General features: G+C 41.7%; 2 long non-coding RNA genes across 5 annotated transcripts in view; both read left to right on the top strand.

Annotated features, from left to right (window-relative positions):
• The window catches only part of LOC124502434 (uncharacterized), a 94,180-nt gene extending 86,436 nt beyond the window's left edge, over positions 1-7,744 (top strand). Inside the window, exon 3 of the long non-coding RNA XR_006959906.1 lies at positions 6,829-7,744. This is a non-coding gene — a long non-coding RNA (uncharacterized LOC124502434). The remainder of the gene's footprint in view (positions 1-6,828) is intronic.
• A 1,490-nt stretch (positions 7,745-9,234) lies between these two features.
• Positions 9,235-23,735, top strand: part of LOC124502127 (uncharacterized) — a 33,399-nt gene continuing 18,898 nt past the window's right edge. For all 4 annotated transcript variants that reach the window (XR_006959845.1, XR_006959848.1, XR_006959846.1 and 1 more), the window contains exon 1: positions 9,235-12,510. This is a non-coding gene — a long non-coding RNA (uncharacterized LOC124502127). The remainder of the gene's footprint in view (positions 12,511-23,735) is intronic.

Here is a 23,735-nt window from a genome sequence, read left to right as displayed (position 1 = left end):
CAAGATTACGCAAGTCCCATTCTCCTTCCCAAAATGATTGGTTCCGGCGATCAGGACTTCAGTCATCCAGGAGGCATCTACTAGTTAAAAGGATTGATTTGCCATTGCCTAACCAGTATAAAGAAGGAACTCTTACTTTCTGTGACTATGAACAAATAAACTGTCATTGTAGGCCCTGTCATGATAGAAACTGACTGAAACCAACCTATAAAATTTGGTAGGACAGTTAGACACTGAGAGAAACAAAAAACACAGTCTTGATCAAACTGTGCCTGAAGCTGTCATAATAAATACCTTGTACTGTTTTAAGCAGGTTTGCAGGGTTGTTTTTTTTTTTTTGTTTTTGTCTTGTTATTTTGTTTTGTTTCGTTTTGTTTTACTTGCAGACAACTTAAAGCGTCCTTCTTTCCCCGAGCTGAGCTTCTTATATCTGGCTTACTCTTATCTAGTCCAAGCCTCTTAACTGTTACCTTTCAGAGAGGCTTTTTCCGACTTTCCCGGACGAGGCCGCATCTTCTTTTTATCTGTTTTCCTTGCATGGAGGCCTTTTCCTTCGGTACATTTGTCACAATTCTAATGAAAGATGATTTTAGAAAATCTCTTTCCCTCAGAGGACTAGAAATTCGGTGAAGTCAGGGCTCTATCTGTCTGGTTCACCGCTCTGTCCTCAGGTTCTGGCGTGTACTTCACAGTCATTACCCAATAATTATTTGTTGGATATAAAATTGAATGAATGATAGAATTTATAATAGATAAGTTGTTCATTCCCAGTGATTTTTATTTTTTATTTTTATTTTTTTCCCAATGATTTTTAAGTCAAAGTTAATGGTATTCCCCATAGACTGAACTATAGCTTCTTATCTGGTTAAACTCGAGCAAAACCTTCTGAGACCACAGGTTATTTTACTAGCTGTAAGCCAACTCCGTGGCTGCTTCTCTTGGGGAGGATGTGTGGATGTTAAGGGTCCCATTCCAGTACAGGTCAGATTAGAAACCCAGATCTTTCATGTACTGGGTTTCTGGTCTTGGACAAGGTACCGAACCTCGTTAAGCCTCAGTTTATCTTTGACATGAGGATTATAACGGTACCTACGTGTCACGAGGATAAATGATGAAATGCAATCAATGCACTATTTCAAGAATACGTACTCGCAGACATTATTTTCTGTCACAGAGTAAATACTTATAAACGTGTTACATGATACATGGAGCTGCTTGCTAGTACTGTTATTATTTAGAGGCGGACGTCAATTTCTAGGACCGCGAATTGAGATTTCTCTGAACTCCGTCCACCCCAGCCCTTGTGAGGGGCTTTACTTATGAATGGTTTAGCAGACAGAGGATTGACCAGATGCCGATTTTGGTTTTTTTTCACTTCTGCTAGATTTAGATTCCTGTTTAACCCCGTGATTTCCAACAGCTATTGTTCTTCGAAAAAGAAAATGGATTTGAAGGGGTATTTATATTGATTTATTGTTGGTTGGCCGTTGAAATGTAAATAGGCCTCTATGCGCCACTCACTGGACAGGGCAGGGCTTTTTGTAATGGACAAAATAGTCTTGTTTCATTTTAATAACCTGCTTGTGGTCACACTGGTCATGGGATTCCTTAAACACAGCAGAATGCCTGCGATTGTCATTTGCATATCAATGAGCAGACCTCTCTCTCTCTCTCTCTCTCTCTCTCTTTCTCTCTCTGTTTCTCGGCTGTTGCAGTGCTCAGTGCGGTTGGCCATCTCTCTCACACAGACACGCGTGTGCTAAGCCTAGCCCCAGCTGCTGAAGAGTTACACGACTTATCTGTCGCCTGTTTGTAGAAGTTAGTTGCAAGGGTTAGAGCAGATCGCCCACCCCCAATATCTTCTAGACATAGACACGTCTCTTCCTTTATGGAAGCTATCCCTGTGAATAATCATTCTGGGTTTTCAAAGTTGGATGCAGTAGATGAGGGAGGCTTAAATGGGAATGGCAAAGGGAATAATAGCATTGGTACACAGGAAACTGACTCTATAATTCAGACGAAAAAATCCCCAACCTCGTTTCCTTTGTTTATCATCCCCTTCCCTCTTATGCATTTTCCCAGAGTTGGAAAGAGCCCCTAAGTTTTATTGATTTGGAAACACACAGGCATTTTAATCTCTTGCCCAAGGGCCACTGCGGGGGTTGAGGTTGGACACAGTTCTGGTTCTCGATTGATGCCCAGGGCGGCCTGGGAAGTGAACACGGCTAACTCAGTGTCCGTGTCTCGCCCTATGCTACAGACCCTAACATAATGCTTCTCAAAAGCTTTTTAGGTGACCTTAATCGCCACCGCAGTATTAAACAGAAGCTTCACCAGAGAGCCATGGTTTCAGCACGGATTTATCAGACCAGTTCAGAAGGAACGTAGAGCTGAGGGTCCAGTGTCTCTGTAACCTTTCTTACGAGCTGCGGCTGTACTCCACACTGTGCAAGAATCAAGTACAGCCCATATCCATGTGTTAGTAGATTTTGTTTTTATTAAAAAAAAATTTTTTTAATGTTTTTATTTTATTTTGAGAGACAGAGAGACAGAGCATGAGCAGAGGAAGGGCAGAGAGAGAGGGAGACACAGAATCGGAAGCAGGCTCCAGGCTCCGAGCTGTCAGCACAGAGCCCGACGCAGGGCTCAAACTCACGGACCGCGAGATCATGACCTGAGCCGAAGTCAGATGCTTAACCTTCTGAGCCCCCCCAGGCGCCCCAGAAGATTTTGTTTTTAATTGAAAATTGGTTATCGATATCGTGCTGATCCCTAGAAAAACGTGAGGAACACACACACCTACAGGAAATAACAATAATCATACTTTTTCTCTGCTTGACCCTGTTCCAGACTCTGACTGGGGATGAATTCATCTAACTCCTTTCCTCAGCAGCACGAGACATATACTGCTATTATCCATTTCTGATGTTGAGCAACTGAGGCAGGGAGAGGGCCAGGACTCTGCCCATTTAGTGAGGAATATAAGTGTAAATGCACGGCTCTCTTTCATGCACATGTACACATACCCACTGGACGGGGCAGTTGCCAAGGCCATTTGCCAGCTCCCTTATCACTGATATTTGTAGAAGCGGTAATGGTAGGAAGCAGATTGCCCACTCCCAATATCTTACCCTAGAGATAGTAGAGGATAGAGATATTATTGATAATAATAACTAACATGAATTGAGGGCTTCCTAGGCCAGGTGGGCCATTCTTTTAAGGACTTTATGGGTATTATTTAACCCTCCCAACGGCACATAGAACGGGTTATTATGCTCATATCACAGCACCAGAAGTTACATACTTCGTCCTAAGTCCTACCTCTAGGAAGCAGGAGAGCAGGGCTTTGAACTCCTGAACTCATGTGAGAATCACTAATTGGTAGCTCATCTTGATAGGAAGACTGCTCAGCCAAGTCTCTGGGAAAATGGTGTGGGCCTCGGTGCTGTGCTGGCTGTATGGACCCTGGACTTACCTTCTGGGTTTCCTCTCCCTCTAGCAAACCTCAGCACCCTTCCAGGCCCTCAGTCGCATGCCCCGTTGCTTTGGCTGCACACTTTCCTCTCCAGTGTCCCGTTTCTTTTCTTTTCCTTTCCTTCCTTTTCCTTTCCTTCCTTTTCTTTTCTTTTCTTTTCTTTTCTTTTCTTTTCTTTTCTTTTCTCTTCTCTCTTTCTTTTCTTTCTTTCTTTCTTTCTTTCTTTCTTTCTTTCTTTCTTTCTTTCTTTCTTTCTTTCTTTCTTCTTAGAGAGACAGACAGACAGGGTAGGACAGAGAGAGAGGGAGAGAGAAAATCTCAAATAGGCTCCATGAACAGCACGGAGCCCAACAAGGGGCATGACCTGAGCCAAAATCTAGAGTCGGACGCTCAGGCCACTGAGCCACCCAGGCGCCCCTCCAATGTCCCACGTCTTTAAGCTCAAGTTCAGGCTGGTTATTAGCAGATGGTCAACCCGAGGACCGACTTCACAGCCACATACAGTGGGAGTAAATGAGTTAATATGTTCCAGATGCTTTTATATTTTTGGCATAGACCCTAACCAATATAACCCCAGCTTATTATCCTTCTTGGGTAACAATCATTCTTTTATTCGTTCAATAAGCATTGAGTGGCTATGATGGCCTGGGCACCGTGCTAGGCCTACGTTTGTATCTGTGACAGGGGCATTTTGGAAATGCAATGCCCCATTCATCGGAATGACTTTAATGGTGGGAGCGTTAAGCACCTTGGCAGGCAGGCTTTTTGGCTCCTCTGAAGTCACATTAACTCAATGGCCATTGACTCTGCTTATCTGAAGGGCTGGTCTCACTGGCCCCACATTTGAAAAAAGTGACAGAGTTTGATTCCATTATGAAAAAAAAAAAAAAAAGACAAAGAAAAAGAAAACGCCTTGTCTGGGGTTAGATGAATTCTTGCAGGTCTAGAGGGTGCCGTTTTCTGACCTGGAACATTCAATAATATGAAATACAGCTTAACGGACATGAAATTCGGCTTCAAAAGAGAAGTTTGCATTAGTTCCCATGATGGGATTGGGATAATGTCTCTGTAATTTCCTCCCTTTTTTTGGTTTGTTTGCTTAAATAACTGGGTTCTCTTTTGAGAATGGCATTTCTAGACCATTATAGAGACTGCTTCCTTGATGAGATCTTACTGCTGCTGTGATATCTTAGCATCATTACTGTTAGTTTTTTTCTACTAAAACTGTTTTATTTTTCTTATTTTTATTTTTTTTATTTCATACACGATGGCCATCATCTGTAAGCACTTTGTTGGGGGCCCTCCCCGACTCTAGAACAGCCAATTTATGGTGACACGAGCAAGCCAGGGGACCCAGATTTCAAACGGGCAGGATTTTTAGATCTAATGAAGACTCTGTCAGAACTGATTTGGATCTAGATAATGAGGGTCTGATTGAATTTGCCATCCTCATAGCATCAAGAGGTCTTTGGGGCCAGAAAACGATTCCCTTTATTTTTCTGCACAGAAACAAGGGTGAGGGGGAGCCGTCACAGCATTTGTGTGTCACGCATTGTCAGGAGTCACGGGCTTAGTGGATGTCTTGCTAGGTCATCTTAGATAGGCTGGTTAATCTTTCTGTGTTTTCGTTTCTCCATCTGTGAAGGCGTGATAACACATGCTGGGCTTCTAAGAAAAGTGCTATTAGGAAGGTTAGGGGAGGTGCGCCACACGAGAGGCTTTTGCAAAAACCTTGGTATTATTTGCTAGAGAGATTGTGATCTGGAGGCGGATAGCAACTTGAACGGGAGGGAGTTTGAGCCAAAGTCCTTGCCAGAGAAATATCAGACCTGAAGGAAGGGAGGGTGTGATGCATTTGGAGGTGACCTCTGGCATGGGTGACGCTGGAGTTTCTCCATGGGAAAAACTGAAATCGTGAGAATATCATTAGAAAGTCCAAATGAGCTAACCACAATTTCAAAATTTCTTTTTAATGTTCATTTATTTTTGAGAGACAGTGAGAGAGAGCAAGAGCAGGGGAGGGGCAAAGGGAGAGGGAGACACAGAATCCGAAGCAGGTCCAGGCTCTGAGCTGTCTGTCAGCACATAACCCGACATGGGGCTCGAACTCACGAATTGAGCAGAAGTCAGACACTTAACCGCTAAACCCACTGAGCCACCCGGGCGCCCCACCCACGACTTTAAAAAAGGCAAATCCTTATGTGCTCAGCTCCAGATCATAAATGACCAATAATACCTTGGTAGTTTTGTTCTGACGCTTCAGGGGGACTTGGGTGCCGAAAACAGTGCTGCTCCTGCTTTGTACACATGACTCACTCCCATCGGCAAGAGTATTGCTCGTCCTTGAAAATGCGGAGGTCGGCGCCTCTGACTTTGTTGTCCTCTGTGATGATCTAGCTTGCCCTACATCTCGCAGACCAGATACGCTTTTATAAACACACACAGACCCGATCAACATTTATTTTTGGACCATTAAAGCTGTTTTAGTAAACACCTCAGTAAGATCCCTGGATGAAAATACATCTGAACTCAGAACATTTTTGCTTCCACACCTTCCAATTCCTGTATTTTGAAACACTGGTTTGAACCTTTTCACATAGGAGCCAACTCAGCGGAACCCCTTCTTTGCCTCTGCCTTCTCGCTCACTTTCTTGCCCTTCTCCCCCCCCTCCTCCACTCTACTGAAACTGCAAGACGGAGACCTGTTGCTTTCCTCTGGGTGAATTTCCCATTGGCAGGCCCCCAACTCTCAGATCATCCTAATTCCCCAAAGGGAATCACCAGATGCCCAGTCTGTGACCAACTTGCGGTGTGCAGGTCCTCCTCTGTAGGCTCTGCCGCGGGCTTGCCCACGTGTCCTTTGCAAAAATGTAAACAAGAGACAAGGGACTCTGCCCCAGAGTGACAGGCAGGTCTTTGTCAGTCACAAACCCAGACAAAGGCAGGAAGTGTTGCTGCTCCCCCACACAGCTGCTGCTCCTTAGGAGGTGGACTCCCTCCCCGAGCAGTTCCAGGGCCTTGAGCGAAGGGGCTTCTACTGGGTAAAACGCCACCTTCTAAGAGCTTGGCAATTTGTCAATGTGTGTTACTCCACACTTCAAAAATTCTCAGCAACTTCATATCCTGCAGCATCATGGGGAAATAGTTATGTGGTTAAACTTTAAAGCAACAGTTACATTCACTGGGTGTTGTTTGTAACAGCCCAAACCTGGCAGGGACCTAAATGTCCAACAAGAAGGATTTGGTTAAGTAAATCAGAGTATCTATTTGTATGTCTTTTTCTTTGCCAGATATATCTATTTCCACCATTTAAAATGAGGGTATTAAACAGTAATTTTTTTTTTTCATTTTAGATTGTAGATATCCTGGAGAGCTGGATGGAGGTTATCAGCCATCTCCCCAGAAAAACGCTTATATGACTCAACGTTTTCATAAAATATCAGGGGATTTCAACATAAACCTGTCTACCGTGCCAAGGTTAAGGACACCTCATAATAATAAATGGCAGAAATGATATTGAACAATTCTGATATAGGGAAGGGTGAAAGAAAGTAGCAGGTTATAAAAGACTAAAATATTTTTTTTGTTTTAAAGATTTTGTTTTGTTTTGTTTGGGAAGGACAATGTGTTTCTTGACTCACTTAAGATGCCTGGGTCTGAAAATTAAACGGACGTAGACAGATTATCAGGAAAAAAAAGCACACCCGTTTATTGAATGTAAGTTTTACATGGAGCGAGAGACTATTCTGAAGGAAATGATGATCCAAAGAGACCATCAGACCTAAGTATTTTATGCTAAGTTTGATGAAGGGTGCACAGTAGTAGAGTCATAGGAGAAGGTGAGGAGAACAAGGTAAGTGTAGTGACCTGGGGAAAACTTAGTGAGGCCTGCTCGTTCGGACTCTTCTTGGTGTCCCTTTGTCCCCCGAAATAAGGATGCACCTTTCTTCCGGGTGTAGGGAGGGTGCCTCTCACGTGAAGATTTTATGGCCTGTTTCAGGGAAAAAAAAAAAAAGGGTGAAGGGGAAAAGGCCAGAGTGACCTTCTGCTTCTGCTGTTTTTCTCAAACTTCTTCAGCTTAAAATATTCATGTTTTAGGGTAGCGTGTTCAGGTCCCCTTCATAGATAATTGAACATTAAGACGCTGATAGCTTCTCCGGGGGATGATGTTATTATCTCCCTGTGCTTGTTTGTATATTCTAACTTTTCTTTTTCAAGTTTATTTATGTTGAGAGAGAAAAGGAGAGAGAGAAGGCGAGCGTGAGCAGACGAGGGGCACAGAGAGACAGAGAGAATCCCAAGTAGGAGCCATGTGGTCAGCATGGAGCCCAACATAGGGCTCGATCCCAGGAACTGCAAGATCATGACCTGAGCCAAGATCAAGAGTCAGGCGCTCAACCAACTGAGCCAACCAGGTGCCTCCGGATCTTCTAACTTTTCTAGAACTATACACAAATTGCTTCTATAAGAAGAAATGTGCCGTCCAAGTTGGTTTGAATTAAAAAAAAAAAAAGCTGTCATTAGTTTTGGCAAGTGCGTTGGAGACCTGAGGACAGATGATGGAATACAAGGATGAAGGAATGTTTGGATGAAGGGACACTATTTCTGAGTGAGATTTAATTGGGGCCAAAGAGAAAGGTACCATGTTGACCAACTTCTTTTCAACATGAAATACACAGGCAAAACATTTTAAGATTGCAGTGAATCAGAACCAATTAAAAAAATGCCGGGACCACCCACGGTGACCACGAAAAGCCAGTCTATAGGTAACCTTCAGCTTGACATGAATAGGATTTCTGCTCCTGGGATGGCCTTTAGGCACCGCAGGCAACTCAGTGCTTTCAGAGTTTATGAGTCTGACATTCCTCTTTCTTTCACCCTAGGAGACATCTTGGAAAACTCGTTCCGCTTTGGCAGACCTTGCTCTCTCAATTCAAAGGCGAAGTTTGCATTTCTTCTATTTACTGGCAAGTGTCTTTAAGGAAAGAGAATTTAACTTGGGGCTGCCGAGATATCTAAGGAAAGAGAATTTAACTTGGGGCGGCTTAGATATCTGCTCGGCATGCGTGCTCCCTTTCTGGGGTAGCGGTCACCTTCATCTTTGCGTGGGGAAGCCCCTTCTCCCTCTCTCGGTTGCTATGGCTTCAGTGAGGCAGGCATCACCTTGCAGCCCCAGGATGAACTCAAGCCTGATCAATTTAGAATGTTCTCTCTTTATCTGAGCCCACAGTCAGTGTCCCGTAAGGGGCAGATGGATCTCATCAACGAGATGCCAAGATGGAGCTCTTGGCAGAAATTTCTCCAACCGTGATCCCTCAGCTGGAAGAACAACGCAAGCCTGGACCTGTAGTGGAATGAGCCCGTAGAAGAATGAAGGCAAAGAGCACAGCAGAACCACAAGATGGGAGAGGGCACAAGGGGGTTGGGGTTGGGCATCCTCTTCAGTGGCTTTAGCTGAGCCTCCAGATTCATGTGTGCTTGAACCAAACTTGCCGCTGGAGTTTCCAACTATGTGTGGCAACCATTTTTTATTTAGGCCTGTTTGTGTCGGGTTTGTTTCACTTACAACCAGTTGGGGCCTGATTAATAATATACTGGTTCAATAATAATGACATTTCTTGTTGGGATGCCTGGGTGGCTCAGTACGTTAAGCATCCGACTTCGGCTCAGGTCATGCATGATCTTGCCGTTCATGAGTTCGAGCCCTGCATCGGGCTTTCTGCTGTCCTCTCTCTCCCTCTTTCTCTGCCCCTCCCCACGTTGCACACTCTCTCCCTCTCTCAAAAATGAACAAACATTAAGAAAAATTAATAGGAAAATAATAGTGGCACTTATTGAACACTTCCTAAGTAACAGACCTTGTGGAAATCCTTTATATGCCTTCTCTTACTTAGTTCTTTTTGAGAAAGGAAACTGAGGCTTGGAAAGGGTAAGTAACCTGCATAAGGTCCCTCAGCAAGTATAATAAATCTATATTCAAACCCAGCTATGCCTAAAACCCTATGCTCTTAATTATCATACCACTAATTGGGCAGTGAGACTTGAAGAATGTGAGGCCTGACAGCTGGCGAATGGTTCATTTTTAATCACAACTTAAGAAGGGATGTAGTAAGGATAATAAATGAGTATCTAGGAAGCATGGCCCATTGTAGGGGTTAAACTTCCTTCACCTTCAGTTTCCTTGTCAGTGCCCCTGTTATAACTCGGTTGTGTTTTCTGGCTACCACGTGGTGTTTACCAGAAAATTCTCCACCGTCTTCATCTTATGGTTGAAGAATCTGGGGGAATGGACCTGACTTACACACTCCAAATGCTCTGGGGCTCTCTATGGCTGCAAAAGAGCAGAGTTGGGGAAAAACCAAGGAGGAGCTACAGGCCTCTTTCGTGATATGTTCTTATGAAAAGAAAACAAAGGAGATCTATCAGTTCGGCATTACCCCATTCTCAAGAGAGTTCTTTCTTAAAGTTTGAAGAAAACAAGGTAAACACAGGCCTGGGAAGCACTGAGCGTGGTTTTGACTCTAGCTCTGAGGTTCACGCTGTACTCATAACATCCTGTTCTTCTCCGCTGGCTGTGATGTGTAGATAGCGGTCCTCTGCAGGCTGCAAACAGCTGAGTTCATTTTTCGGAAAGATGCTGCTCCGCGAGACTGAGGAAACGAGCCACTCCTGCTCTCCCTTTGTCACTTTTACGGTTAAGGATGGGTACTCCCAGTCGCTCTGAGAATGCACTTTCCCTCTGCTCTAAAATTAGGTCTTTAATTCCTTTGGGATATTTGGCAAACTGAAATTCACTGGAAGCCCAGGGGGTATTAGTGAGTGGGGCAAAAAAGTCTCCAAAAAAAAAAAAAAAAGAAGAAATCATGTGTTCAGCATAGGAGAAATCTGCTCGGCTGAACCCTGCAGCTCTGGGCAGGAAAGGAAGGCTAGCTGTCGGGGACAGGTGTGATCAGGGCCTGGTACTGAGGAAAAACAGTGTCAGTAAAGTCACCTGCCATCCGAGGGACTGGGCCTTATGATTCTCATCCACCTGTTCCGTAGAGGGCTGGAGGGCTGAGAGATGACTTTTTGTGCAATATATTTATCAGCTTCCGGTGAACTTGTGTCTAAAAATCGCACCTACAACAAAGACAAATGGAATGAAAAATAACATGCCACTTGTGTGGTCATGGAGCTGACCCCAGATTAGTTCACGGCGTGTGGAGATGCTGAAGGCACAACTGGAGTAGCAGTGACTTACAAAGAAGGTGTTTCCCTTCCGTCTTCACTGAGTTGCAGAGTCACCAATCTGCCATCCGGGAGACAGACAACAACAGTGTGTGTGTGTGTGTGTGTGTGTGTGTGTGTGTGTGTGTGTGTGTGTCTTGAATGGCTTGCTTTCCTTAGAGAGTGTAATGAGTATCCCATGATTGTGCTTCTCTTTGGGCAGATCCCCAGCTTGCCTCAACACTGGAATCACGAAGGTGCTTTAAAAAGGATAGAAAGATCCTTTGTCAAACCCAGACCTACAAAATAAAAAAAGAAACCCTAAGAACAAGGCCATCTGTAATTTTATTTAAGTGATTCTTATCATCAGCCAGAAAAGCACCTCTCTAGTCTTCTCCATTGAGATGAATAAATCCATCAGATTAGCAACTCGCCATGTGAGATCTGTGGACACAACCAACAGGGCAGGTCAGCCTTCAATTAGGGGCAAAGAGTAGTGACGGAAGAGGAGGATTAGAGGGACGTGGCAGAAGCAAGACCCGGATGATGTGGGCCGCATGGAGGCATCTCTCCGCAAGGCTCCACGTGGGCTGAAGGGGGTTCTCGGTATGGCTGTCTGAATGGTTCTGAAGATGGGTTTGTCAAAGGAACACAGTGGCAAAGCCCACTTGGCCTCTTTCAAGTGAAAACGAAAATCCTGCGTCTGGCAATAGCGTCCACCATCTCTATGCTATTCTTCAACGCGAGAAATCAGAGCTCTCTATTCAAACCCCGTTCCTTTCAGAGACATGAAAGAGAGGAAATCTGAACCCAGACTCTTCATGCAATACATAGAGGTGATCGTTTAGCCTCCCTTTTCCACCTAGGAGAGCCCATCGAGGCTCATTTACTCATTCAATCATGCAATTAACCACCGTTTATCGAGCAAACGTAAAAGGTTGAAAAAAGGCAAAACGGCCTGGTGGGTTCGTAGAAGTCTAGGTAATTTACTATGATAATGTGAGAGGAGAAAGAAATGGAACACGATGTGGTGCTGGCAGCATCCAAATTATACAGACTCTTAAATGTCTCCACGTCTGTTGTAAGGAGAAGAACCTGGCACAACCCCAACACCTGAGCCTGTAAACACACAGTGGAAGAGAACAGAGGCTGCTCAAAGACATGGGTCCGTAGGCGGAAACCCTTGCTTTCCATACATACATACCTTGGGGTTGGGGTTGTAGGAATCTACTTCCCGGATAAGCTGCATATATTGACACGGCAACTCACAACTTTCAGAGAATTGCTATATTTTTTTTTCCATAGCTGCAGAATGTTGTTTTTCTTTTTTTTTTTTTTTCCAAAAAATGAAAACCACTTCTAGCTTCAATTTTAAATGCCTTAATTTGAGAGACCATTAGTCATGAAGGTGTTTCCATAGCAAATGCGTGTGGGATGTCCTAGCTTTGTTGGCAATAGTTCAAGGGAACTTATATCATTAAATTGGGACAGGGCCTGGCATGATGGCTAGAAAGCTCATGGCTGCGTTCCCATAGCGTGAGGCCTCCATTTAAGGGCAAGATAAAGGAAAGGCAAAGAGCAGGAAGAGAAGCGCTGGAATGAAAACAAGTCACAAAGGAAAGATAAAAATGGAAATCCCAGTTCAGTGTGAATAATAGGAATGCAAATGGTGCTGCTAAAATAGGAAGGAGCATTACTTTTCAAAAAGGCAAAGCACAAGAAAATTGTAGTAGCTAAAGCATTTTGCAGGGTAAAATTGTACGCTGTGTATACCTCTCAGAAGCAAAGCCACCTACTCGAATTTTTCCCAGCGCGATGCTGTGAATTTGGTGAGTCATTTTATGGAGGTTTACTACAAAGCTCCAATCTGCATATATATATATATATATATATTTTTTTTTTATATATATATAATACATTAGGATTAAATCTTTGTTTTGCCAGCAGCTGCTTACTAAGGCTGCAATTTTATAGCCGAATTTCTCACCTTGGCTACAAAAGAACATATTTTTCAAAAATTAATGAGTTTATGGAATGATCTCCAGAATTTGTTGTTAAGTTAAAAAAAAAACGTGGTAGAAAGAAGTGTTTATGGCATCCTGCTATTTATCCAAGAAGATGATATTCTGATTATAAATGTGGTGATATTAAAAAAAAAAACAACCTTTCAGTACACAGTTATTTATGGGGGAGTGAGGAAATGAGGTGGAGGGACAGAATTCAAAGTTAGGTGTCTTTGAATATATGCTGTTTTGAATTCAAAACCAGGTAAATATTTAATGTGACTTTAGACCAAAATTAACCATGAGACAAAGCAAACTCTAAACATAGAGAGCGAAAGGTGAAACTGAGCCTTGAATTAGAGGCCTAATCACAGAGGGGAAGTATTTCAGGTGACAGTAATTTATCCATAGATACACTCTAAGAAAAAGAAATTGTCAAAAAAACTTTAAACTGTGGGGTGCCTTGAGTGGTTCAGTCAGTTAAGCATCTGACTAGGGCTCAGGTCATGATCTCACAGTTTGTGGGTTCCAGCCCTGCCTCGGGCTCTGTGCCGACAGCACAGAGCCTGGAGCCTGCTTCGGATTCTCTCTCTCTCTCTCTCTCTCTCTGCCCCTCCCCCACCCGCCCTTTGTTTGTGTGTGTGTGTGTTTGTGTGTGTGTGTGTGTGTCTCTCTCTCTCTCTCTCTCTCTCTCTCTGTCCCTCTGCCATTCACGCTCTGTCTCTCTCAAAAACAAACACAAAAAAATTTTTAAAATTTAAACTGTTTTTCTTTATTTTATTGTGATAATATTGTTACTGTTTGCTTCTTGATTTTCCTTCCTTCCTCCCTCCCTTTCCCTCTCTTCTTCTCTCCCTTCCTTCCTTCCTTCTTTCCTCCCTCCCTTCCTTTCCTCCTTCCCTGTGTGCATTTTTTGTGAGACTGTTGTGTGTACTATGACATAAAACTAATGAGAAATTATGTTCGTGTTGGGAATCAGGATTTGGGGAATGGAAGAAAGTACTTCAACTTAAGATTGAGGACATTAAGTAAAAACCCTATAATCCTGAATTTATAACTGTCAATAGAAATTGTGATGTGTTTCAATATAAAAAATACAGATGTCGTAGCTCTACTCACTGAAAAGGCCTGGAAACAGTGACCATTTCAGTAAAAATGAACACTCCTCACATTCCTTAACCAGGCTCAAAACTCAGGTTGTGGTCTCTCAATACTGTTCTCTCCCAACAAGGACCAGAGGTCCTTGAGAGAGAACTGATTCCGGTTCTGGGGAAGGAAATGTGTAACAATGACCCTGGAATGATCTATCCTGCCAAAGAGCAGAGAAGCTATCAATTACTTTTGGGGTTATGTCTAAAATACGCTGAAGCCAACTAGGAAAGTCTTTCTGTAACCAAAGACAGGACAATTTGAGCATCAGTTAAATTTTTTTTAATGTTTTTATTTATTTTTGAGATAGAGAGACAGAGTGCGAGTGGAGGAGGAGTAGAGAGAGGGGGAGACACAGAATCGGAAGCAGGCTCCAGGCTCCGAGCTGTCAGCACAGAGCCCGACGTGGGGCTCGAACCGACGAACCCTGAGATCATGATCTGAGTCCAAGCCGGACGCTCAACCGACTGAGCCACCCAGGTGCCCCTTGAACATCAGTTAAATAACTGCAGTGGCTCGAAACCCAACACACACACACACACACACACACACACACACACGCACACATCTCCCCAAACCCCAAAACCATTGGTCTTCTTTAAAGGACTAGGTAACCAAGTCATAAATTTGAAAACTAATAAATGAAGAGAAAGAATCAAACATTTATCCTATCTTTTCTGTACATACCATACCGCTGGGTAACCAAATGGAAAATAGCTTCCGATTCAAATCAGCAAAATGAAAATGAAACTATTAGACAACTGGGGAAATGTGAGCACTGATTTGGTTAGTTAGGAATGTCATGGAGTTACTGTTAATTATGTTTCGTTTTGAGAATGAATCCTCATTATGTTTATGAAAAGGTTTTTATTTCTGAAATACATATGTATATATATTTCACATATATGCATATCTCATTATATATTATGTATTCACAGATGAAATGTGATATCTTAGTTTTGTTTTGAAATAATCCAATGGGTACGAGGGCAAGGAGAATTGGATGTGTGTAAAAGAAGATTGACCATGAGGTGAAAATTGTTGAAGCTGCGTACACGGGTTTTTTTTTTACCTTATTCTTTTTGCTTTTGTGTGTACGTGAAACTTTCCACATAAAAAGCTTTAAACAATATCAGTTGCTCTGCTCATCTCTCTTTTCCCCTAACCTGATAATCCTGCTTCCCCATGTAGTTTTATGCTCTCATAGCGAGTACCCAGGAAATGTTTAATAAGATTCATACTGTTCTTGGCGAAGGTGTCCTTCTGCATTGTTCAAGATTTTCATTCTGGATGAAAATTGGACGGTTAGAGAAACAAATGGTAGGCATTATTCAGGTCAGGTACTGGGTAACTGCTTTTGGGCAGTCGCGAGTTTTCAGACTTTAATATTTGATGTTTGGAGTTCTAAAAGTGAGTCGATCTTAAAGTGAAAGATATCGGCCCTCTTATCCAGAAGCGATATTTCCTTGAACCACAAGAAAACGGTTTTTCCAACACAAGTGCTCATGAAAAAATTGACACGATGTGGTCTCATGACTGATTAAATCCTCAACTGCAGGAAGACTCATCACTAATTACTTTACCGTAAAGCAGCTGAGCTCGTGACTCTCTGTTCAATATGTATCCGTAGTTCTTTACTAGCGAAAACTGTGTTTCAACACTGTGTTGTTACTCTGGGATATTTGTTGTTGTTCTCACAACAACAATTAATCAAACAATCAACAATTTATTGGCACCAATAAATGAGAACAATTTGCTTACAGCACACATATATTTTTTTACAATCTATACATATATACATACATACATACATACATATATACATATATACATATATTTTTAAACAATCACAGAAGATATAGGTGTGTAATTTTTCAAGTATGATACATTTTCCTGTATTAATTTATTGATATTTTATCCTCATGTCTGTTTTATTTTCCATCCCTATTATTTTGATATAATTTCTGAGCAATTTCCACTTTGTGTTCTTAATCTTTCTATTTACTTACAATTTTTCTGTTCATGCAGAAAGAATCCTTTCTTATATTTCTGATTTTTTTTTTAAATAGCATCCTATTCTTGTTTCATTCATGGCTACAGAATCTTTTTATATTTCTCTGAAAGTGTAATTCTTTTGAAGTTTTCTTCTGTTCCCTGAATCATCTTTGCTTCCTCCAAGTTCTTTTTTTGTTATTATTGCTTTATTATTATTATTGTTTTATTTGTCTTTGCTATTCATGTTGAGGTCTTCCTTCAAATACCTGGTGACCCTTGGCTGACTATTTATGTTTAAGAAAGAGGATTTCAATAGTTGATTGAACATTCTGTGCAAGAGGCTGGGTCTTTTTGACTACTAGTCTTCCTAATAACTTTATAACTAAGTAATTAATAACTATTAATTACTGTGGGATTCCAAGGGTAATATTAAAAGTATTTCACAATTGATACAGCATGGGCATTATTCAATCAGAGAAGGTACCCACACACTCAGAATGTACTGGCCAAGGGGCACCTGGGTGGCTCAGTCGGTTAAGCCTCTGACTCAGGTCATGATCTCGCGGTTTGTGAGTTCGAGCCCCGCGCGGGGCTCTGTGCTGACAGCTCAGAGCCTGGAGCCTGCTTCAGATTCTGTGTCTCCCTCTCTCTCTGCCCCTCCCCTGCTCACGCTCTGTCTCCCTCTGTCTCCCAATAATAAATAAACATTAAAAAAAAAAAGAATGTACTGGCCAAGAATACTCTGTGTACAAGCTGGATTCATCCATATGAGCGGGTCTTTCTCTTGGATGGGATGGTTTTCTCAGCATGTTATCTGGAGTGGGACAGGGATAATAATCCTCCTGCCAGGGCTGGAAGGGTCCCAGAGTTCTTTATGTAGACTGTCGGTGAATCTATCAGCTATGCTTCGTGTCCCTGGAATGCACAGTTTCTCTGATTCAATTTCTTCACAATCTGTTACTATCCTATCTTCTTCAGTGGCGTAGAGGTACTCACCAAGCTGTTGGAATAGGTGAGCACCCCTGGGGATCTGACTGCCCCGATCTAGATTTTCCTGTAAGATTCCTTTCTTCATTTCCATGCTTCGCCCTTGCCTTCAGAGATACTTGGAACCTCAAATCCCTGAGTCATTCTGGGTTTCTTCTGCATAAATTGTCTTGTTTCCTATTGGCATCCCCTCTCTCCAGGCGTAAAATTTAGTTTTCTTTGATCTATTAAGTCAGTTACCACTTATCCAACTGTTTTATTTCCTCTCTCTCTTTTTTTATGCACCTCATTTACTATCATTCCTTCTCCAATTCTCTTTGCTATCATCGGTTTAAAGTGTGTGTACGTGTGTGTGCTTCATTTCCTTTCAAATTTTTAGTAGCCTTTCAAGTGAAAATAAAATAAATGTGTGTATTTAATCCACTGTATTTAACCAGAAGTTTGAAATTAAGATATATCTTTAAGCACAATTAGTTTTTGACAATAGCTGGAGTTCATCAGCATTTATAAACTGGAAAACAAAATGAGAACATTCATTTTTTTTTTTTTCATTTCCTTGTGCTTCACCGCCGGCCCAAATGGGATCATCTGAAATTTTAATTCCAAATTACAATAAAAAATAATTTTTATATTATTGATATTTGATACGTCAAAATGATTTAAACCTAACAACACGTGATTTATCTATCGTCTAACTTTGCCTCATGCTTTCTTATGTCACGTATCTTTTCCTTACCTTGGCTTCTTAATTTTGTTGGTGACGTTGGTTCAGATTGCAGGAGTTTCTCTCCAGTGATTGTGGGGGCAGAAGAAGACATCCTTCAGGAGTGACGTTTGTACCTCCAGCTGGTCTCAAAGGTGGCTCCAGCTCTGTGACGATGAACGGCCTCATCTCTTTGGTCTTCGAGCCCACACTCCTCTGTTTGAGCCTGTGGGAAAAGGCTGTTCTCTCTGGCTCAGAGCATTCAGGAGGTGGGGACTGGCTGATGGACCTCGTCTCTGTACATGCGTTGTCCCAATTAGTCAAGGTGACAATTGTTCCTTGACTCCTTTGTGCCTGAAGTTCCCTGTAGTCACTCTCATCTCCATACTGCTTCTGGCCACTATGGTGTTCTCTGGCCTCGTTTCACCAAGAATATCATCCCATCTGCATTATATCTTTTCTTTGCAGTTCTTCTTTTTTCTTTTTTTTTAAGTTAATTTCCTAGAGGGAGAATCCCAAGCAGGCTTCACAATCATCATGGAACACCACTCGGGGCTCGATCCCATGACGGTGAGACCACGACCTGAGCTGAAATCAAGAGTCGGATGCTTAACCGACTGAGCACCCAGACACCCCTTTTTTTTGTAAGTCTATGTTTAATTTTTTAAGAAACCACCGTACCATTTTCCCCAGCAGCTGTAACATTTTGCATTCCCGCCAGCAAGGTACAAAGTTTCCAATTTTTCCACATCCTTGCCAACATTTGTTACTCTTGTCTTGTTTTTTGTTTTTTGTTTTTTACATATGATAGCCATCCTGATGGGTATGAAGCGGTATCTTGTGGTTTTGAATTGCATTATCGGAACAGTTAATGCACTCGAGGAGCTTTTCATGGTTTTATTGGCTGTTTATCTGCTTTGGATCAATTAAACTATATTTATTTTTATGATAATCTCACATCTTTGGTGTTGACATCACTCTTTCTTGTTTTCCAGTTTTATATATATATATGCTGTGTGTGTATATATACATATACTATATATATATTACATACATATTTTATGTAATTACTTTTATATGCTATTATATACACTTATTTATTTATTTAGCCTAATATTACTGCTAACCAGCTCATCTACTTTTGCTATGCTGTTTCAAAAATAATTTTTTAATGTTTTCTTAAATGTTTGTTTATTTATTTATTTATTTATTTTTATTTTTTTTTTTTCAGCGTTTATTTATTTTTGGGACAGAGAGAGACAGAGCATGAACGGGGGAGGGGCAGAGAGAGAGGGAGACACAGAATCGGAAACAGGCTCCAGGCTCCGAGCCATCAGCCCAGAGCCCGACGCGGGGCTCGAACTCCCGGACCGCGAGATCGTGACCTGGCTGAAGTCGGACGCTTAACCGACTGCGCCACCCAGGCGCCCCCTGTTTGTTTATTTTTGAGAGACAGAGAGAGAGAGAGACAGTGCAAGTGGAGGAGAGGCAGAGAGAGAGGGAGACACAAATTCTGAAGCAGGCTCCAGGCTCTGAGCTGTCAGCATAGAGCCTGACATGGGGCTTGAACTTGTGGACTATGTGACCATGACCTGAGCCGAAGCCGGAGGCTTAACCTACTGAGTCACCCAGCTGCCCCTCAAAAATAATTTTTGATTTGGTTTTCCTCCCTTTAGTTTCATCCTTTTTTTTTTTTTGATCTGCTTATTCTGTTTTGGTTGTTTAGTATAATCCAACCCAAAGGTAAAGGTCTATCTTTTTAGCCAGCTGTAGATAAAGCCAAAAATAAAATCTTAACTCTGATATTTATTTACTATGTATACTCTGCCAAGAGGCAAAGAATGCATTTCCAGTATAGATGATTCCCCACTGGTATTAAGGGCATCTGTAAAGACATTAATAGGAAAGAGAACCAGAAGCCTACAATGGAAGCAGTGTTGTCCAAAACAGTTTTCTTTAAGTGTACTTGTCTTGAAAAGACTCTGTATGTCCCTTCAGGGAAATGGACGCTTTCTCTTCCCACATCTTAAATTGGCAATCACCCTGTTTTCTACAACTACATTATCAACCTTTTTTGTTTGATATTTGAATCAACGTGAGGAATAATTTGTGTTTTATTAGGAAGTCATTGGTTTTTTTTTATTTAAAAATGTGATTTTTTAAAAAATATATGTCTGTGTGCTCTAAGTAAATTGTTCTCATTTATGGATGCCAATTATTGCTTTTGCCTTGGAATGCCATCTTTGACATTATAGTGCAAAACCTTGGAAAAAAAGTGAGTTCGTAAAATTTCCTTTTAGGCATTTTCAGCATTAGAGTTAAGGCCAGAGTTAGTATTACTGTATAACATAATACATGCATGCTATAAAGTGTGACTTACTTAAATTAACGTAACACGCTTCAAACTCGTCTCTAACGTACAATTTCTATATTGTCGTTCACGTAAATTCAGGAAAACTGATCAGTATCTAAACAGCAGCAGTTTGTTTAAAAGGAAAAGAAAAAGATCTGTTTAATGCTTTTCAGAACTTGAGGTCTGCACTTTGGGAGTATGGCTGCACCAACCTCCCCAAATGTATCTGACTTCTGCGCTCTCACTTAGACCATTTTTCTCTTCATGCATGTGATTCATGTACTAAGGCCCTTGTGTGATTGTTGTGCACTTTTAGAGTTTACCTGGAGCCTCCTTTGCTATGTGTATCATCCTTACGCCACAGCTCTCTGTCCCTGGGAGGGGTGTTGTCCTCTTTAGATTTGGGGGCAAATAATAAAAATGAGAACCAAAAGGAACAGGGTATTTTGCTGCTGCAAGGGACTAATAAGGTAATTTTTTCCAGATTTTTCATTGTTTACACGGGGAAACTTAGACCTAGAAAAACAAGTGCCTGATGAAATTTTCACCACTGGCTAGCACTAACGTGAAGGCATACACATCAGTAGGTGGAGTAGGTTTTCTGGCATTTCTCATTCTCGTCCTTGCTTCGAGCCAGATGATTCAAGTTAAGATGATGCCAAATTTCAGACCTAAAAATGTTTTTTAGTTCTAGAATGTGGACAATACATATCACATTTGCGCCTTGCTTTGGAAGAAATTTACACTTCAAGTTTGTGTTTTTGCATTGTCTTTTTTCCTTAATCACCTGAGGTTGTGCTGTTTGAGAAAACAAAGTACATTAAGTTGCTAAGGATAAACTCTGAATAACCATACTATAGAATGTGACATAAATGTCACCTTGGAAAAAAGTGTTTCTTGCCAAAGACGAAGTATAATAATATAATATAATATTTGTTTTGAGTCCTTGAAAGAGTTCCGGTCTGTTCAACTTAGGCTTTTATGTTTAAGTACTAAAGCGTTTTCTGTATAAAATCAAGCAAACCCACAAGTAGACAGCAAAGCATCTGGAGTAATCGACTGGGCTTTGTCTAAAAGCCTCTTTTAGGGGCTGAATTAACAAAGAATGCGTTTTTTTTTTTCTGTTGGCCATGTAACACTAGTAGTGGAAAGTTGTGTTACTATTTAGTTGATAGCTTTCGCCTTAAGCATAGCCTTTTATTGTGTGTGTGTGTGTGTGTGTGTGTGTGTGTGTGAGAGAGACAGAGAGAGAGAGAGAGACAGAGAGAGAGAGAGAGAGAGAGAGACAGAGAGAGACAGAGAGAGAGACAGAGAGGGAAAGAGAGAGAATGAAAGAGATTGAGGGACAGAATTTTTAAAAGCAACCTATGACCTCTTTGGGAATTAGCGCCCTTACAAAAAAAGTAAAAGGCGTATTGCAACTTGGTTTGGGGTCGAGAACCCTGAATGAAGAAACCTAAATTTCACTTCCAGCTCTTATGTGCCTCCTTGTGTGATGTTGAGCAAGTTGCTTGCTTTCTCTGGGTCTTGATTTCTTCATCTGTGAAGTGAGGGAGAATAAAATTTAATTTCAAAATCCCACCCAACTGCAAAGTTTCATAATTCTCTGAAGTAAAAGGAGTTGTCTTACTTCACGGATCCTCACAAAACAAATGCATGATATGTAGTAGCCATAAGTGTCAGGATGATTTGTTATATCACTTTCTTCTTGGAAAGAAATTCGTGAGAGAGTCTCCTGCCTCAGAGGACACGGTCTACATTTAGAAATATACATTTTTTTCTTCATTAAGAAGGCTTTGTTTTTTGGAACTTACTGGCAACGTTTTGTTTATTATAGACAAAATTTCAATTAGACCTCTTTTGTAAAATGTGCTCATTGTATAATTAGAAATTTATTTTCTCTGACAGGGATGTTAGAGTTTATGCTCACCTGTATCTTCTGTGATTGTTTGATTATCTGTTTCACACCAGACTATACGGTCTATGAGGGCAGAGATCATTACTGTTTGGCTCACCATTGAATCCTAGAATTTCGTGTAGCGCTGGGAACCTAGTATCTATTTAATGAAGGAAGAAATATGTTTGAGTAGTCTGGCAGCATGGTTCTACATCAGATGCCATACATGATCTTAGACTCATCCAAGGAAGCTTCCAGATAGAAAACATGAGACCCACATATAGTCTTTCTGAATTCTCTAGATTATATTGCTGATAGGAAAGCATTTCCTTAGTTATTGGTTTCCCTTTTTTGGAGAGTAGAGATGACGTTGATCTTGCTTGATAAGCTTTCCACAGCCGCTAAGTGTTAGAGAATATTTGGATCCTCTTTCTTTTTTTTTTTTTAATTTTTTTTTCAACGTTTATTTATTTTTGGGACAGAGAGAGACAGAGCATGAACGGGGGAGGGGCAGAGAGAGAGGGAGACACAGAATCGGAAACAGGCTCCAGGCTCTGAGCCATCAGCCCAGAGCCTGACGCGGGGCTTGAACTCACGGACCGCGAGATCGTGACCTGGCTGAAGTCGGACGCTTAACCGACTGCGCCACCCAGGCGCCCCTGGATCCTCTTTCTTTTTTCTGTTTGTTGTTCTGTAGAGAAAGGTGGTTTGCAAACCAAGGTTAAGCAGCTAATTGATGATGCCTCCCTGCAAACTTTTATGACTCTTCTTACAGATCCATAAGTTCAATTCGCTAAAACACTTGGCTAAACACTCTATCTCATCATCTTCTACAAGGGTGGTGGGGCTCAGCCGGAGCAAGGCCAAAGTCAAGACCAAACCAGCAGATGCTGGATGTGCCTACTGAGGACGCTATTGCGAGAGGAGTCAGCGGACAGAGCTTCAGTCTCTACGTGCTTGTTATGTACAAGCAACGTCACAGCTCGATTAAGTCAGAGATTTGGATCATTTTTATAACTTTCCTTCATCAGTCGTACCTATTACAGTTGGAGCTTGGATGCTATGCTAAAAGCAATGTGATGGGACTCGAGGAATGTGCAAAGATTAAGGTTATGTAGGGTTAAAAGAAAAATCATCTCAATCCGCCTTCCTTTCCTCCTTTTTTATTTCTCCCTCCCTCCCTCCTTCCTTCCCTCTGTCCCCCCTTCCTTTCCTCTCCTCCTTCCTTCCATTTCAGAGAGAGATACGCTAGAGCGGAAGAGCTTGGATTTTAGAGTCAGGTAGTTATTATTTAACATCTTGACTTTACCACTATCAGGTCACTTTTACCTCTCTAAGGCTCAGTTCCCTTAAGTGTTAAAAAGCCAATAATAATAGTTACATCACGGGGTTGTAGTGAGGCTTAAGTAATGTAATAACATCAGGTACTCTTCATTAAACATCAAATATGTGCGTTATCCCATTTAACCTTCACAATAGCATTGTGAGCGAAATGTTTGGTACATGGTAGGTGATTTCTAAAATAATGAGGTAATGGAAATGTTGGATGCTCCCCATAACACATTTTTTGAGTAAGTGCTAACTTCTATAATTGTCAGGTACCGTTTAATTGTCAGGTAGCCCCCACAGTCCCTGCCACCAAAGTGAAACTGGTCATCGTTCATTCATTCATTCATTCAAAATACGTCCTGTGAGTATCTGCTATTTACCAGTTTGGGGGGGGGGACATGGTGAACAAAGAACAAGACAGTTCCTAACATCAAAGGGGTTAACAATTAGCAGAGGTTACAGATAAATAAACAGACAATTAGAACCAAGTGTGATGAGCCCACTGACAGCAGGAAATACAAAGTGGATGTTGAGGAGGGATTCCCCCAAATTCCAATTCCAACCCTACCTACATTCAGGTAGGCTTCCTTGGAGGAAACAATATCTGTGTGAGACTCGAGGGATAAATGCAAGGTGGA

Source organism: Lynx rufus, unplaced genomic scaffold (genome assembly GCF_022079265.1).
Source record: "Lynx rufus isolate CCGP_SWC_20201006 ecotype Redwood Valley unplaced genomic scaffold, mLynRuf1.p SCAF_7, whole genome shotgun sequence".
Classification (NCBI taxonomy): domain Eukaryota; kingdom Metazoa; phylum Chordata; class Mammalia; order Carnivora; family Felidae; genus Lynx; species Lynx rufus.
The sequence above is the reverse complement of the archived record's forward strand: the minus strand, read 5'-3'. Positions and strand labels throughout refer to the sequence as shown.